Raw genomic sequence first — 16,338 nt, 5'->3', positions numbered from 1 at the left:
TCGGGTTGTGCGATTTCGGGTTGCGCACTGCACCGAACCCAGTAGTACTGGAACTGGTGACAGTGGTACCTCGGGTTACAGACGCTTCAGGTTACAGACTCCGCTAACCCAGAAATATTACCTCGGGTTAAGAACTTTGCTTCAGGATGAGAACAGAAATCGTGCGGCGGCAGCGGGAGGCCCCATTAGCTAAAGTGGTACCTCAAGTTAAGAACAGTTTCAGGTTAAGAACGGACCTCCGGAACAAATTAAGTTCTTAACCCGAGGTACCACTGTACTTCCAGGTTTCGGCGCTTGCACATGCGCAGAAGCGCTAAATCTCACTTTGCACATGCGCAGTAGCGCCGAATCATGACCTGCGCGTGTGCACGCACGGTGCTTCGGGTTGCGAACGTGCTTCTCACACGGATCACGTTCGCAACCCGAGCGTCCACTGTATATATAAAAGGAAATATGTATCTTATTTTTGAAAATGGGCGTTGCCATTCTTCTGCAGCGCTTGTGAGAATTGATGGGGTGAGCATCTGATCAGAAGAGCATAGTCCTAGTCCAGACAGGAAAGCGGGGGCTCCTTTGGTCTGATCAGCCTGAGCTTTGCTGCGATACACCTAGGCTCTGCCTTTGCTGAGACATCTTCTCAAGCTCCACTATACTAAGGAGCTGTCCAGGGTCCTGCCTTGCTGTGGATACTCACTACTTCTATGGACCTCAAGTTCCAATTGTTGTTGTTGTTGTTTAGTCGTTTTTTAGTCGTGTCCGATTCTTCCTGACCCCCTGGACCAGAGCACGCCAGGCCCTCCTGTCTTCCACTGCCTCCCGCAGTTTGGTCAAACTCATGCTGGTAGCTTCGAGAACACTGTCCCACCATCTCATCCTCTGTCGTCCCCTTCTCCTTGTGCCCACCATCTTTCCCAACACCAGGGTCTTTTCCAGGGAGGCTTCCCTTCTCATGAGGTGGCCAAAGTATTGGAGCCTCAGTTTCAGGATCTGTCCTTCCAGTGAGCACTCAGGGCCGATTTCCTTAAGAATGGAGAGGTTTGATCTTCTTGCAGTCCATGGGACTCTCCTCCAGCACCAGAATTCAAAAGCATCCATTCTCTGGCGATCAGCCGTCTTTATGGTCCAGCTCTCACTTCCATACATCACTACTGGGAAAACCATAGCTTTTACTATACGGACCTTTGTTGGCAAGGAGATGTCTCTGCTTTTTAAGATGCTGTCTAGGTTTGTCATTGCTTTTCTCCCAAGAAGCAGGCGTCTCTTAATTTCGTGGCTGCCGTCACCATCTGCAGTGATCATGGAGCCCAAGAAAGTAAAATCTCTCACTGCCTCCATTTCTTCCCCTTCTGTTTGCCAGGAGGTGATGGGCCCAGTGGCCATGGTCTTAGTTTTTTGATGTTGAGCTTCAGACCATATTTTGCACTCTCCTCTTTCACCGTCATTAAAAAACTCCATGGACAAGGACAACAAGTTCCAATAGAATAGATAATTGCACCCCGAAAGCTCCAAGACATTATGGACTGTACTGGCCCTCACTGGTTGAAGACCTATGTCCTATATTTTGGAGGTGACAGCCTGTCTAAGCTTCCCCTTTCAGCTGCAAAGGGATAGCACTATGCCGATCTCACAAACATGAGGAAGGAAGGATAGTATCTAATAAATATATTTTATTATATATATTTTTATTTTCTAGAAAAATAGCACTGGCTGGCACATTTATAAAATTCTTCAAGCTTCCTATGAGAAAAATCTTTGGCGCAGTGGGGAGTTGATCTACTACCAAATGTCACCCTGAAGCTTCGTTCTGGCAGGGGGGTGGAGAATCTGAGTGTCAGCTGTCAATCTGGTTATTGTTCAGAGGTCTGAGCCTCGACACTCGCTCTCTCGTCTGGGAAACGAGTTGCTCCTGACTCGACCACGCCTCCTCCCCTGCAGCCACAACAGCACCTCGGTGCATAATAAAAGTGTTGTGGCGTGGCAGGCAGGGAGCAATTAAAAATAGCATCCTGTTGAGACACCCCAGCCATGAGAAGGCATCTTGACAACACAGCCAGCAGGGGGGTGGCAGGTGGCAAAGAGAGGTATCAGCGAAGCTGCCGCGTTTCAAAACGCCTGCTTATTTGTTTCTCTGGTGCTGGAGGAGACTCTTGAGAGTCCCATGGACTGCAAGAAGATCAAACCTCTCCATTCGGAAGGAAATCAGCCCTGAGGGCTCACTGGAAGGACAGGTCCTGAAGCTGAGGCTCCAAGACTTTGGCCACCTCAGGAGAAGAGAAGACTCCCTGGGAAAGACCCTGATGTTGGGAAGGATGGAGGGTGCAAGGAGAAGGGGACGACAGAGGACGAGATGGTGGGACAGTGTTCTCGAAGCTACCAGCATGAGTTTGACCAAACTGTGGGAGGCAGTGGAAGACAGGAGTGCCTGCCGTGCTCTGGTCCAGGGGGTCACGAAGAGGCGGACACAACTAAACGACTAAACAACTACAACAACAACATTTGTTTCTCTCCCCCCCCCCATTCCCAAATTACGCAGCCATTTGCAGAGCTTTTAACAAAAGGAACAGCCTGCGTGTTTGTAAAAGGGCAGTTTAGCTCCGGGATCAAACCGTTTCCCCCCGCTGAAAGCAACGAATCGGTGTCCGGGGCCTGCTAGTACCACGTCCCACCGGAAACCGGGTTTGAGAAATGACCAGGCCATCGGCTCGGCTGACCAAGCTGCTTGATGGGTGACACAGAAGGTTCACAAGCATTCCAACCTCTGAGAGGGAAGGGTTTGGTTCGTGGGATACCGGCACGTTCTTGTAACGGGATAGAAAGAGGGGATTTGCCAGGGTGTGGAATAGCACTCAGATCATACCTGAAGGAGCGTCTCCACCCCCATCGTTCTGCCCGGACACTGAGGTCCAGCTCCGAAGGGCCTTCTGGCGGTTCCCTCCCTGCGAGAAGTGAGGTTACAGGGAACCAGGCAGATGTCTTCTAAAAGTCAGATCTTTGTTTATTTCCTTGACATCTGATGGGAGGACGTTCCACAGGGCAGGTGCCACCACTGAGAAGGCCCTCTGCCTGGTTCCCTGTAACCTCACTTCTTGGTCCCTGCTCCTGCCAACCTAGCAGTTCTAAAGCACATCAAAAGTGAAAATAGATAAATAGGTACCGCTCCGGTGGGAAGGCAAACGGTGTTTCCGTGCACTGCTCTGGTTCGCCAGAAGCGGCTTAGTCATGCTGGCCACATGACCCGGAAGCTGTACGCCAGCTCCCTCAGCCAATAAAGTGAGATGAGTGCCGCAACCCCAAAGTCATCCACAACTGGACCTAACAGACAAGGGTCCTTTTACCTTTTTAACACAGGGTTGAATGTTGTTGTTGTTTAGTCTGTCCGACTCTTGGTGACCCCCTGGACCAGAGCACGCCAGGCACTCCTGTCTTCCACTGCCTCCCGCAGTTTGGTCAAACTCATGCTGGTAGCTTTGAGAACACTGTCCCACCATCTCGTCCTCTGTCGTCCCCTTCTCCTTGTGCCCTCCATCTTTCCCAACATCAGGGTCTTTTCCAGGGAGTCTTCTCTTCTCATGAGATGGCCAAAGTCTTGGAGCCTCAGCTTCAGGATCAGTCCTTCCAGTGAGCACTCAGGGCTGATTTCCTTCAGAATGGAGAGGTTTGATCTTCTTGCAGTCCATGGGACTCTCAAGAGTCTCCTCCAGCGCCAGAATTCAAAAGCATCCATTCTTCGGTGATCAGCCTTCTTCGTGGTCCACCTCTCACTTCCGTACATCACTACTGGGAAAACCATAGCTTTAACTATACGGCCCTTTGTTGAATAGATCACACCTTATTTGGCACAGAAGATTGGCCATGGATGTTCATCTTATTGCTTCTGAGTGGACACAGCACTCTGCAATCACACCTACACCAAAATTGTGGAGAGCTCGTTGGTTTTTGTGGAGTAGCAATCACATACCTGGCAATCCAATATAGAAGGCTTGACAGCAAGACAAACTCTGTCTCTAGAAAGTGACACTGCCACTTGCTTGTCTGCGGCTGGCAGCGAAGCCTAAAAACACCCTTTATGAATAAATAGCCTTTGTAAAATCACCTTTATTTTTAAAAACCAACAGCCTTTTTTAAAAAAGCAAAACAACCCAATTATGTTTTCAGTGGCCCGAAGATGCAGAATCAAATGAGACCCCACCACCACCATTTTGTTTGAAGCAATATCAACAGCCAAGCTATTAACTGATCAAGTGGTCAGGAAATCTGGTTGGGTGGTGCGGCATAGTGGTGAGAGCATTGGGCTAGGCCATCAGCAAACTTTTCCAGCAGCGGTCCGGTCCACTGTCCCTCAGACCCTGGGGGGGGGGCAGACTATATTTTTTGGGGGGGGGGAATGAACGAATTCCTATGCCCCTCAAATAACCCAGAGATGCATTTTAAATAAAAGCACACATTCTACTCATGTAAAAACACCAGGCAGGCGCCACAAATAACCCAGAGATGCAGTTTAAATAAAAGCACACATTCTGCTCATGTAAAAACACCAGGCAGGCCCCACAAATAACCCAGAGATGCAGTTTAAATAAAAGGACACATTCTCGTAATGTAAAAACACGCTGATTCCCGGACCGTCCACGGGCCGGATTGAGAAGGCGATTAGTCCGGATCCGGCCCCCGGGCTTTAGTTTGCCTGCCCATGGGATGGGACTTGTGGGAAAACTATGGTTACAATCTCTCAATTTTCTCTCAGCCTGACTTACCTTACAAGGTCATTGTGGGAATAAAATGGGGAAGGGGGGGTGGCTATCTGAACACGCCACCTTGAGTTCTTTGGAGGCGAAACGCAACAACAACAATAATAATTACGATAATAATTTTTTATTTATACCCCGCCCATCCGGCTGGGTTTCCCCAGCCACTCTGGCCGGCTCCCAACAGAATATTAAAAACAACGAATACCCCAAATAGAAGATGCAGGAAAGGTAGTGTGATGGCCCAATTCAAAGTGCTGGTTTTTGACCTACAAAGCCTTAAACGGTTCAGGACCGCAATACCCCAAAGACCACCTCTTTCCATATGAACCTACCCGGACCCTGAGATCATCTTCTGAGGACTTCCTTCGTGTGCCTCTTCCTCGAGAGGTGTGGAGGGTGGCAACACGAGAACAGGGCCTTCTTTGCGGTGGCTCCCTGTCTGTGGAATGCTCTCCCCAGGGAAGTTCGCCTGGTGCCTTCATTACACACCTTTAGATGCCAGGCGAAAACGCTCCTTTTCAACCAGGCCTTTGGTTGATCTGATTGACATCCCTATACCCTTTTAAAATGTGGCTGGGTTTTTTTGGGGGGGGTTATTGTTTTGATTTTATATATTGTGATCTTTTCTGTGAACTGCTCTGAGACCTCTGGGTATAAAAGGTAAAGGGACCCCTGACCATTAGGTCCAGTCGTGGCCGACTCTGGGGTTGCGGCGCTCATCTCGCTTTATTGGCCGAGGGAGCCGGCGTACAGCTTCTGGGTCATGTGGCCAGCAGGACTAAGCCGCTTCCGGCGAACCAGAGCAGCGCACGGAAACGCCGTTTACCTTCCCGTCAGAGCAGTACCTATTTATCTACTTGCACTTTGACGTGCTTTTGAACTGCTAGGTTGGCAGGAGCAGCGACAGAGCAACGGGAGCTCACCCCGTTGCGGGGATTCGAACCGCTGACCTTCTGATCGGCAAGTCCTAGGCTCTGTGGTTTAACCCACAGCGCCACCCGCGTCCCTTCTGGGTATAGACCAGTATATAAATTCAATAAATAAAAATAAAAATGGCTAAGCAAGTTCCTGGTTCGAATCTCACCCCTGCTGTGAACTAAGTGGTCTTTAAACAAGCGTGTTGCTTTCAGCATCAGGTCAATAACTCTGACTAAAAGCACAGGGAGATAGATTTCCCACCACCCTGCTAGAGACGGGAGAGGATTCAATTCCGTTTGCCTTCAAAACAAACCCACCTCATTTGCGTTTTCCGGAAGAATCGCAGAATTGTAGAGTTGGAAGGGTGAAATCCTCTGCAATGCAGGAATCTTAGCTAGTCTGTGAACCCAAAGCACAGTCACCTTTAACAATTTGTTCTTCTATCGGAGATTCTTTGGCTGCGATTCCTGCATTTCAGAAGACTTTTAGAAGACATCTGAAGGCAGCCCTGTTCAGGGAAGCTTTTAATGTTTAATAGGCTATTGTATTTTAATATTCTGTTGGAAGCCGCCCAGAGTGGCTGGAGAAACCCAGCCAGATGGGCGGGGTATAAATAATAAATTTATTATTATTATTATTATTATTATTATTATTATCATTATCATTATCATTATCATTATCATTATCATTATCATTATCATTATCATTATTATTGCTGCAGGGGGTTGGACTAAATGACCCGTGGTTTCCCCTCTACAATTTTGCAATTCTACAATTCTATGAATTTTGCAACGCAGCTCTCCAGGGAACGAATGGGTACAAAATTCATACATTCAGGTCCATGTGTGCATTTGATTGATGTAAATAAGATGGGGGAATCCATGATCTAGGAGGAAATTGCTTTGCAAAAAAACAACAACAAACGTTTATTTGGAAGGAAAATTGTACAGGGCATGTAAATATTTAGGAGACACCCTCTCTAAAAAAAAATTGCTGGTGAATTTTCACAAGGACTTCAAAAATGCAGTCTGACAACTGAGTTTAAGATGGGGAAATATTAGAGATGGGGAGAAACAGTTTTGCCCTGCTTTGCAAATCATTTTGATTTCGCATCTTTATTCCGTCCCCCAGACAATATTTCAGAAGAAAGGGGCTGTTAAACCCACCGCCCCTCTTTCTAGTGGAGGAGCGAAGCATTCTGCGGACGCTGCAAAAACAAGAGGAAAACATCCGCACTGCTTTGCGGAAAGCACAACCTGCCCATCCGCGGAGTTTTAAAAACAAAAGCTGGTTCTTTTGCCCGCGGGCTCCTAGCGATAAAACAGCTTGCCGTCTTCCCTCTGTGTCCGTTTTACTGCCTTTTCCGCAGCTGTCCTTAAGCAGAGTAGAACAGAGTGCAGTTCTTTGTCTTGTCTGCGGGATTCATCAATCTCCCTGTTCTGTCAGGAGCTTCCTTGGAACCAGTTGGATGGGAGATTTCGCAAAAAGCTTCCAGCCGTCTCTTGCCAAGAAAGAAAGCTCTCTCTCTCTCTCTCTTTCTCCCTTCACTCTTTAAACCAGCCTCTCTGCTTCCTGCAACGACGGGAAGAGCCAACGTCTCAGCGAGCAAGAAAATTCTCTCTCTATTTAATGTAGACTGGGGTCCTTCGGTCTTTGCAAGTGCCTCTTCAGGGCCAGACCTTTCGATTCTTTCAATAGAGAGTTAAATTCGCTGACATTACGTCGTTTACTGTTTGATTGCAGACCTACGCCTGGAGTAATTAATAATAATAATATCTTCTCCATGCAAGCCACAGGCCCAACCACCAAGCAGCGACATTTCCCTTTAAAACGAAGCAAGGTTCTAGTCCACATGACTATGAACAAAGGGTTGGCTTAAACAGCCACACAGGAAGCTGGCTTATGCTGAGCCTAGTTTAGGGCCGTCTGCACTAACTGACAGCAGCGCTCTAGGGGTTTGGGCAGAGTCTCTCCCAGCCCTATCTGGAGAGGTCAGTGGGGTGGGGTGGGGGTTGAAGCAGAGACCTAGTAATAATAGGTAAAGGTAAAGGGACCCCTGACCGTTAGGTCCAGTGGTGCCAGACTCTGGGGTTGCGGAGCTCATCTCGCTTTACTGGCTGAGGGAGCCAGCGTACAGCTTCTGGGTCATGTGGCCAGCAGGACTAAGCCGCTTCTGGCGAACCAGAGCAGCGCACGGAAACGCCGTTTACCTTCCCGCCGGAGCGGTACCTATTGATCTACTTGCACTTTGACGTGCTTTCGAACTGCTAGGTTGGCAGGAGCAGGGACCAAGCAACGGGAGCTCACCCCGTCATTGCGGGGATTCAAACCACCGACCTTCTGATCAGCAAGTCCTAGGCTCTGTGGTTTAACCCACAACGCCACCCACGTCCAATAATAATAATAATAATTTATATCCCGCCCATCTGGCTGGGTTTCCCCAGCCACTCTGGATGGCTCACAACAGAATATATTAAAACCACGATGAAACATCAAACATTAAAAACTTCCCTAAACAGGGCTGCCTTCAGATGTCTTCTACGAGTCAGGTAGTTGTTTATTTCCTTGACATCTGATGGGAGGGCGTTCCACAGGGCGGGCGCCACCAGCAAGAAGGCCCTCTGCCTGGTTCCCTGCAACCTCACTTCTTGCAGGGACAGAACTGACAGAAGGCCCTCAGAACTGGACCTCATTGTCCAGGCTGGACAATGGGGGTGGAGAAGCTCCTTCAGGTATACAGGGCCATTTAGGGCTTTCAAGGTCTGCCCCAACACTTTGAATTGTGCTCGGAAATGTAGGTCTTTCAGGACCAGTGTTATATGGAGTAGCCAGGAAAATGTTCTGAGAACCGAGACATAGCCATCCTTTGACATCCATGCTGAGGCGAGTAGAAAAGCTTGCAGCCCATGGTGAAAAGAATAAGCCTGCATCAGGCATAGGTAAACTCCAGCCGTCCAGATGTTTGGGACTACAATTCCCATCATTCCTAGCTAACAGGACCAGTGGCCAGGGATGATGGGAATTGTAGTCCCAAACATCTGGAGGGCCGGAGTTTGCCTATGCCTGTGACCTACGTGATATTAGAGCCCAGTCTGGCAGGCTCTTCGCATGCCCTTTGTTGTTGTTGTTTAGTCGTTTAGTCGTGTCCGCCTCTTGGTGACCCCCTGGACCAGAGCATGCCAGGCACTCCTGTCTTCCACTGCCTCCCGCAGTTTGGTCAAACTCATGCTGGTAGCTTCGAGAACACTGACCCACCATCTCGTCCTCCATCGTCCCCTTCTCCTTGTGCCCTCCATCTTTCCCAGCATCAGGGTCTTTTCCAGGGAGTCTTCTCTTCTCATGAGGTGGCCAAAGTCTTGGAGCCTCAGCTTCAGGATCTGTCCTTCCAGTGAGCACTCAGGGCTGATTTCCTTAAGAATGGAGAGGTTGGATCTTCTTGCAGTCCATGGGACTCTCAAGAGTCTCCTCCAGCACCAGAATTCAAAAGCATCAATTCTTCGACGATCGGCCTTCTTGATGGTCCAGCTCTCACTTCCATACATCACTACTGGGAAAACCATAGCTTGAACTATATGGACCTTTGTCATCAAGGTGATGTCTCTGCTTTTTAAGATGCTGTCTAGGTTTGTCCTTAGGAATCCGCAAACCCAGATCCCTGCTTACTCAAACAAACAAAGGATCGTTAATAGCTCGCATTAAGCATCCGTTAAAAAAAAAATAAAGTAAAAGATGAAAGAATAAATAGGAGGGGAAGCCAAAGAGGAAATGTTATACAATCTCACTGTTAGAAAAAATAAATAAAATTATCGCTGCGCTTGGGTAATGCACGTCAATAAAGGAAGCTGGTTAAATGAGCTAATTAGTGGGTGATTGTCTGGAATTAAGGCCACTTCAGAGGGAAAGTGGATGAGATTGAAGCATGGAGGAGACCTCAGGGAGATTTCCCCGGCTGCAGAAAGTGGATCAGGAGGGAGAAACATTGGGATAACCCAGTTTAAGTCCTTTCGCTAATCCTGTCTTGAGGGATTGCCGTGGTTAAGACGTGGCGTAGGGCAGCCATATTTTGAAGAGCAAAAAAGAGGATGACTCGTTTTAATTACCCCCTAATATACATAGGCTATAGCATCTTTAAAAGCAGAGACATCACCTTGCCAACAAAGGTCTGTATATTCAAAGCTATGGTTTTCCCAGTAGTGATGTATGGAAGTGAGAGCTGGACCATAAAGAAGGCTGATCAAAACAGGAATTTGTTTCAAAATGGGAGGTTTTCAGAGATTATCTGAAAAATAAATATAGTAGTTTAAATTCTGTTGCAGCATTCGAGGAACTTCAGTAATACTTGCAAGGTAGATATAAGAAATTAGATTTATTGAGAATATGTTTAATTATGATAAAAGTGTGTATTGGCAAAAAGTAATATGAATCTGAAATATGGAATAGACGGGAGGTTGGGTCTTTAGTGTTAAGACCAATAGATGTTTTATTGTTTGCGAAGAAAAAGGGGAAAAAAGAAGGCTGATCACCAAAGAATTGATGCTTTTGAATTCTGGTGCTGGAGGAGACTCTTGAGAGTCCCATGGACTGCAAGAAGATCAAACCTCTCCATTCTGAAGGAAATCAGCCCTGAGTGCTCACTGGAAGGACAGATCCTGAAGCTGAGGCTCCAAGACTTTGGCCACCTCATGAGAAGAGAAGACTCCCTGGAAAAGACCCTGATGTTGGGAAAGATGGAGGGCACAAGGAGAAGGGGACGACGGAGGACGAGATGGTGGGACAGTGTTCTCGAAGCTACCAGCATGAGTTTGACGAAACTGCGGGAGGCAGTGGAAGACAGGAGGGCCTGGCGTGCTCTGGTCCAGGGGGTCACGAAGAGGCGGACACGACGAAATGACTCAACAACAACAACAACATAGAAGCCATGATATGTCTCTGAGAGAGCCAGGAGCAGCAAGTCTTCAAGCCACAAGTTATGTCTTTGTCTCATCCGGAAAATATAGCCAGAGACATTTTGGCAATTTTTTAAAAGCAATCCACCCAGAAGGAGATTTTACCCCAGAAAAGGATATGTCCTGGAAAACGAGGACACATGGAAACCTCTGGGACCAGAAGGTTCGAACCAGGCCTTTGGTTGACCTGACTGACATCCTATACCAGGGGTCAGCATTTCTTTTCCAGCAGGGGGCCGGTCCACTGTCCCTCAGACCTTGTGGGGGGCCGGACTATATTTTTTGGGGTAAAAATGAACGAATTCCTATGCCCCACAAATAACCTAGAGATGCGTTTTAAATAAAAGGACACATTCTACTTGTGTAAAATCACACTGATTTCCGGACCGTCTGCGGGCCGGATTGAGAAGGCGATTGGGCCGGATCCAGCCCCCAGGCCTTAAGTTTGCCTACCCATGACCCATACCCTTTCAACACACTCTTTTGGGTGTGTATTACTGGGTTATTGTTCTTATTTTGATTTTATATATTGTGTGGTCTTTTCTCTGAACCACCCTGAGACCTCCTGGTATAGGGCACTCAATAAATAAATAAAATTAAAACCCTCCCACTCAGCTGTGAAGTGGTGATACTGGGAGCCAGTCTCTCAGCCTACCCTACTTTGCAAGGTTGTTGTAAGCGTAAAATATGGGGGGGGAGAGACCGTATGTGCCCCACCCCATTGAGCTCCTGGGTCATAAGGTAAAGGTAAAGGGACCCCTGACCATTAGGTCCAGTCGTGGCTGACTCTGGGGTTGCGGCGCTCATCTCGCTTTATTGGCCAAGGGAGCCGGCGTACAGCTTCCGGGTCATGTGGCCAGCAGGACTAAGCCGCTTCTGGCGAACCAGAGCAGCGCACGGAAACGCCCTTTACCTTCCCGCCGGAGCGGTACCTATTTATCTACTTGCACTTTTGATGTGCTTTTGAACTGCTAGGTGTGCAGGAGCAGGGACCGAGCAACGGGAGCAGGGACCGAGCAACGCGGGGATTTGAACCGCCGACCTTCCGATCAGCAAGCCCAAGAGGCTCAGGGGTTTAGACCACAGCGCCACCCGCGTCCCTTTCTATCAGGCCCTTGGAGCCATCCTCAGGCCACGCCCTTTCCTCAGGTCACACTCTCTCCATCCAAGCCACTCCCCTCACTGACCTCAGGAATGATGCCTTCAGGCTGAAAAAATGCTGCCCACTCCTGGAATATAGACTTTCATCATACTGCTCCTAAGGCACTCAGATGGGACATGGGTGGCGCTGTGGGTTAAGCCACAGAGCCTAGGACTTGCCAAACAGAAGGTCGGCGGTTCAAATCCCCGCAATGACGGGGTGAGCTCCCGTTGCTCGGTCCCTGCTCCTGCCAACCTAGCAGTTCAAAAGCATGCCAGTGCAAATAGATAAATAGGTACCCCTCTAGCGGGAAGGCAAACGGCGTTTCCGTGCGCTGCTCTGTTTCACCAGAAGCGGCTTAGTCCTGCTGGCCACATGACCTGGAAGCTGTACACCGGCTCCCTCGGCCAATAAAGCGAGATGAGCACCGCAACCCCAGAGTTGGTCATGAGTGGACCTAATGGTCAGGGGTCCCTTTACCTTTAAGGCACTCAGAGTCCCAGCTGCCATACACCAGTTGAGAGGCAGCGATTTTCAATGGTTACAGCACCAAGACTAGGAATGAGGTGTTGTTGCAATCTTTACCCAGCCGCTCTCTGATCGGCTCAACGTGGCTATGAAGTTTGCTCAAGCTTGCCGCCACCCCTTACCTTGGCCTCCCCCTTGCAGGGTCGTGGTGAGGATTTTCTTAAGAAAAGGGGACTGTGGCTCTTAGGCTGAGGAAGGGGTCGCCCCCTCCAGCTGTATTCTGCTCCGTGAGTTGAAACCAGAAAACGAGACCAGAAAAAAAATCACTCCGTGCACATTCAAGAACTTGGAGAAAGGTTTAGCAATCCCATGCTCTGTGTAAAAGTCTTATATATATAGATAGATATATTAAAAAACAATAACAATCATTGTTATAATTATGAAATAGGAACCAACTGGTAATACAATAACAAGGAATCATCGGATCATTGGAAAAAAGCATTTCTTGCAGAGGTTACACTCAAAATTCACCTGCCACTGTCCAAACTGCACAAAGTCAAAATACAGTTGACAGAAGTTCACGGCCCTCCCCCCCCCAAAAAAAAATATTACCATCATTAGTTATTATTATTATAAACAATCAATAAGCAAATTGTTTGCCAAGAAGGCAACAGGAAGGCGGACTGGTGTGCTTGCAACATCTCCCAGCAGCAACCATGCAGAAGACACCCGATAAAACAGATTCGATAGAGAGATTAAATAGGTAGGTGAATTCAGGTGCAATAGGAATAAGAGCAAGCAAAGATTGTTGTTTCCCCAAATCCACACACACACACACACACACACACACACACACACACACACTCCAACAAGATTATCTCCTTTGTTTTGCAGGCAAACAAACTCCAAAAGCCTGAGGCTTTTGCAAGCAATGGAAAAACGAAGAGACGGTTTTATATCTGTATATATAAATATATATAAAAAAATCAGTTGGCACTCTGTTAACAAGGTATTTGGGTGGGGGAGAAAGCAGAGGGGATTAACCCAAATTTCAGCGCCCCGTGAGGTCCTGCACTTGGTCCGGCTCTACAGTAACCCGAGAGAGATGAAAAGATGTCTGGATTATTGTTTTCCCATCGCCTCAACCACCGCTTCCAAAGATGGGCTTTATTATTTTGCTTCTGTGTGTCTGTTTACTGTCTTCTGGGGTTTCAGGCCGAAGGCTGATATGTTTATTTTAATCAGCGGCTGAGAGAAGCAGAGATTTTGTTGAATTGAGGGAAGGGGGGGTGCAGCAGAGGAGCTGGGGGGGTGGAAGTTAAACCAGAAAACCAGGGGTCTCCTCCTCACTGTCAAAGCCTCTGGGACCAAAAGGGTTTCTGGGAAGAGTGGAAAGACATCTCCATTTTACGGGAGAGGAGGTTCCCCCAGCAGATATAATTAATTGCGTTCGGAAAACCATCGGCTCAATTCCAACACTCGGATTTACAAACCTAGAAGAAAAGGAAAACCCTTCGAGCAGAAACGCAGGGAGATCATAAGGCACAGCTCAATAACCGTGTCTCGCCGTCCCAAAACACGCAGGAGGCGTTTTGCCAGAAGGTTTTCCACAGCCGACAAAGGGCAGTGGGAAAAGCACGTCTCTTTGTTTTCTCTCTTAGAGAGGCCAGGACTCCGAACGATTTCTTGGCTCTGATCAGAATCCCAGATGTTTGTGCTTTGTGCAACACTCCAGGGAGGCCTTGTTTGTTCTGTATACAGCATTTGGTACCCGACAGGGGGTGGGGTAGGTGGGCGTGGGAGACCAAGAGGGCTCTGTGCATCTCTGCAGTTGTGGAAGGGTAACCCTGTCTGGTGAGGATGGGACTACTCGTTGCGGAATAATAATAATAATAATTTATTATTTATACCCCGCCCATCTGGCTGGGCTTCCCCAGCTACTCTGGGCGGCTTCCAACAAAATATTAAAATACCGTAACACATCAAACATTAAAAGCTTCCAGACAGTCTGCGGGCAGGGAGGGTCTCATCCTACGTACCAGATGGAACTGTCCATGGAGGCGCAGGTCAATTCTGTGTCCAGGACGGCTGTCTACCAGCTCCATCTGGTACGCAGGCCGAGACCCTCCCTGCCCACAGACTGTCTCACCAGAGTGGTGCATGCTCTGGTTATCTCCTGCTTGGACTCCTGCAATGCGCTCTCCGTGGAGCTGCATTTGAAGGTGACCCGGAAACTAGAACTAATCCAGAATGCGGCAGCTAGACTGGTGACTGGGAGAGGCCGCCAAGACCACATAACAGCGGTCCTGAAAGACCTACATTGGCTCCCAGTACGTTTCCGAGCACAATTCAAAGTGTTGGTGCTGACCTTGAAAGACCTAAATGGCCCAGTATACCTGAAGGAGCATCTCCACCCCCATTGTTCAGCCCGGACACTGAGGTCCAGCTCCGAGGGCCTTCTGGTGGTTCCCTCCCTGCGAGAAGTGAGGTTACAGGGAACCAGGCAGAGGGCCTTCTTAGTGGTGGCGCCCACCCTGTGGAACACCCTCCCACCAGATGTCAAGGAAATAAACAATGATCTGACTTTTAGAAGACATCTGAAGGCAGCCCTGTTTAGGGAAGTTTTTAATGTATGATATTTTATCGTGTTTTTAATATTCTGTTGAAAGCTGCCAAAGTGGCTGGGGAAACCCAGCTAGATGGGAGGTGTATAAATAATAATAATAATTATAGTTGCAGTGTTCCCTGCAGCGCCTCTGAAGCTCCGTGCCCTGTGTGACCAAACCAATCACACTCCCCTAAATCTGTCTTTGGCGTGTTTGTGATCCATCAACAAGCATCTACACGGAGCCTCTGCTGACGGGGATTAAAAGGCAGCAATGTTCGATAGGCAACTCCCAGGCAATGTTTTGCCCCGGCACCTGTTCGTCAAAGGGTGTTGCAGATTCCAGCACAACTGCCCAGCTTTCTTAAAGTAAAGGTAAAGGGACCCCTAACCATTAGGTCCGAGGGAAGCGGGTGGCGCTGTGGGTTAAACCACAGAGCCTAGGACTTGCTGATCAGAAGGTTGGCGGTTCAAATCCCCGCGACGGGGTGAGCTCCCGTTGCTCGGTCCTCCTCCTGCCAACCTAGCAGTTCGAAAGCACGTCAAAGTAGATAAATAGGAACCGCTATGGCGGGAAGGTAAACGGCGTTTCCATGCGCTGCTCTGGTTCGCCAGAAGCAGCTTAGTCACGCTGGCCACATGACCTGGAAGCTCTCTGCGGACAAACGCCGGCTCCCTCGGCCCATAGAGCGAGATGAGCACCGCAACCCCAGAGTCGGTCACGACTGGACCTAATGGTCAGGGGTACCTTTACCTTTTTAACCATTAGGTCCAGTCGTGGCCGACTCTGGGGTTGCGGCGCTCATCTCGCTTTACTGGCCGAGGGAGCCGGCGTACAGCTTCCGGGTCATGTGGCCAGCAGGACTAAGCCGCTTCTGGCGAACCAGAGCAGCGCACGGAAACGCCGTTTACCTTCCCGCCGGAGCGGTACCTATTTATCTACTTGCACTTTGACGTGCTTTCGAACTGCTAGGTGGGCAGGAGCAGGGACCGAGCAACGGGAGCTCACCCCGTCATTGCGGGGATTCGAACTGCCGACCTTCTGATCGGCAAGTCCTAGGCTCTGTGATTTAACCCACAGCGCCACCCGCGTCCCTTGCCCAGCTTTCTTAGCCATCACCAAATAGAGACGTTTAAAAGTGCTTTTCTTTTGTGCAAAAGTGGGGGCGCGTGTCGGTTTTGAGGAAGCGAGAAAGGGGCAGTGCAGGGGAAGGAAACCCTGACGGAGCACTTCAAAACCAACACAAGAATTCCCAAAAAGTAAGAGGAAGGGAAAGAGGGGATGACGGTGGGTGATAGGAATCTGGTACCCTAAGTGTGAAAAGAACCATAGCTCAGCCACAGAGCACATGTGTTGCATGCAAGATGTCCCACGTTCGAATACTGGTCCCGCTGGTTATCTCCTTGCCTGCCATGCGAGAGGTTTGGATCGGTGCTGAGATCTCTACTTCCTAAGGAAGAGGACTGTAACTCAGAAGAAGAAGAGTTTGGATTTGATATCCCGCTTTATCACTA

At 48.8% G+C, this 16,338-nt stretch overlaps 1 long non-coding RNA gene across 1 annotated transcript in view; it reads right to left on the bottom strand.

The window, feature by feature from the left end:
* Positions 1–16,338, bottom strand: part of LOC308467554 — a 302,202-nt gene that overhangs the window by 62,043 nt on the left and 223,821 nt on the right. The gene's annotated exons all lie outside the window — the stretch shown is intronic.

Source organism: Podarcis pityusensis (assembly GCF_964106645.2).
Source record: "Podarcis pityusensis genome assembly, chromosome: 18".
Classification (NCBI taxonomy): domain Eukaryota; kingdom Metazoa; phylum Chordata; class Lepidosauria; order Squamata; family Lacertidae; genus Podarcis; species Podarcis pityusensis.
Note: the sequence above shows the minus strand (reverse complement) of the source record. Positions and strands in the feature narration are given on the sequence as shown.